Raw genomic sequence first — 2,500 nt, forward strand, 5'->3', positions numbered from 1 at the left:
GGCTGCTTTCTCGTGTCTAAGATAAAATTGGGCTCTCTGGAATGCAATTACGGGGCCAACGTATTTCCGTCTCATTTTGCAGTGAAGTTTATTCGGAGTTTTCCCGTTTTAGTTTTCTTTCAGAGAAAACTATTCAGAAGACTTTGTCTGTCCGTCCGTGCGTTTTCTGTCCGCCCTCAGTTATTAAAAACTACCGAGGCTAGAGCGCTGCAAATTGGTATGTCGAGCAACCATCCCCCGATCATCATACGTACCAAATTGCAGCCCTCGAGCCTCAGTAGTTTTTATTTTTTATTTAGGATGAAAGGTAGCCATGATCGTGATTCTAGCAACGCAATAATAAAGGCCACCACGGCCGGCTGATAGCTTCATGGGCCGCGGCTCGTACACGATTATACCGAGACCACCGAAAGATAGATCTATTTTCGGTTGCCTTGATTATACGGTGTACGGAGAACTCTCTCTCTCTCTCTCTCTCTCTCTCTCTCTCTCTCTCTCTCTCTCTCTCTCTCTCTCTCCACACCCACACACATTTATTTTGTTGGTAAATATGATTACTACAAATCTTAGGAAGCAGTCTCTAGAGCCCTTTGTATTTATTTTTAAAGGCCGTTTATAATTTCCCGTTCTCTCCAGCGGACAGTAAATCTAGATTTCGTGCTGCATTTTTATTGCTTCATGAATTTTAATGCCAAGTCTGGCCTTGCTGTGAAGATTCATTCTTAGCGAGCGAGTAGCCGATCTCCTTGTTGGTGGTCGTTCAGATCATTTTAAACTCTCTGGGAAGTTCTGTTTGAGTGTTTGATAGTTAAGAGATTTTATTGTATACATCGTAGTTCATTTTACTCTTTCAGGATTATCAGCATAAATTTATAAAACTGATTCCTTTAAAATGGTCATTTAATTACGGTGCATCATTGGTGGTAAATATTTCGAAAACATGCAACTGCGTTGGTTTATGTTTAATTTAATCTAAAGATGTTAGTTCACTGACGTTGTATGCAATGAATGACTTGACATTGCTTCCTAGGCAACAGATCTGCCGAGTTTCACCCAATTAGCTGCATCAGTTCTGAAATGACAAAGGCAAAACGAGTAGGCACATCTGCCAAGGGTTTAAAAAAGCCTTACCCACTTCCGCCTCCCTCTGCGGAAAAGGATTTTATTTCGAATCTGGTTCGTTTATGGAGCACTGTAGACACTGACTGAGATCAGATGCTGAGATGCTCTGTTGAAGAATTATAAGTCTTGGTGAGGCTGTTGATTATTTGGATATTCTTGTGGGATAGGGAAGTAATAGGTTTGTGATTCGTCCTTAATATCATATTCCATTCGATTTCTCTCTCTCTCTCTCTCTCTCTCTCTCTCTCTCTCTCTCTCTCTCTCTCTCTCTCTTTGTATATTATATATATATATATATATATATTAATATTATATATATATATATATATTATGGATATAGTAATTATATATATAATATATTAATTAATATATTATATTACATAATAATATATTATATATGGTTATATATATATATATATATATATATATACCATATATATATATATTGTATATATAATTATAATTATATAAAAATATATAATATATTATTATAATTAATATATAATATTATATATAAGTATATAATATTATTATTATTATATTACCCATGTTCATTTATAGAAAGGACGACCGAAAGAAAGTCACTTGAAAATAAAAGGGAGACGTAACCGTGTGAAGTATTTCCCTTCGCGTGAACTTCCTTTCTCCGATTTGAGATCTCAGGCGCTGGAACCCCCGAAGTTAAAAGGGAAGTTAATCAATTTCTGTCAAAACTCAAAAGTATAAAATAAAACTCTCTTATTAAAATGAAGTACAAGTAAAAAATATTTTTGGTGCCTCAAAAAATATTTTATTTTTTATTTTTAGTGTATGTTGATGAAAGAGTATTTAAAAGATTTTCATGTTTATTTTAGTTATTTATTTATTTATTTATTTTAGTTTCAGACGACGGGAACCACCTTAGCTGTTACGAAACTAAAGTGACTTGACAGACAAGTCGTTCATTCGTTCAAGTTCTAAACGAATTATATTTGGGTGTCTTTGATTTTCAAGTTACGTCGGGGGCTGCACTGAATTTGCTGTGATTTCTTGGGTTCAGAACCCACGATAAACAGTACAGTAAATATATACTATATGATTTATATCTCCGGCAATCAGGCTTACGACACGCGACTTTATATCAAAGAAACAGACATTGTTATGAATATATCTTATTTATATATATTATATATGCAGAAATATATATATTTTATACATATACATACATATATATAATATGTATAAGTAACAAATATTTAAAACAATGTCTTGTTTCTTTGCATATATATATATATTAAATAATAATAAATATATATATAATAGATCTTATATATTATATATATTAATATTTACTTCTAATAGTATTACACCCTTTTAAACTCCATCGATTTAATCCTTA

The sequence above is a fragment of the Macrobrachium nipponense genome, chromosome 26, assembly GCF_015104395.2.
Source record: "Macrobrachium nipponense isolate FS-2020 chromosome 26, ASM1510439v2, whole genome shotgun sequence".
Taxonomy (NCBI): Eukaryota; Metazoa; Arthropoda; class Malacostraca; order Decapoda; family Palaemonidae; genus Macrobrachium; species Macrobrachium nipponense.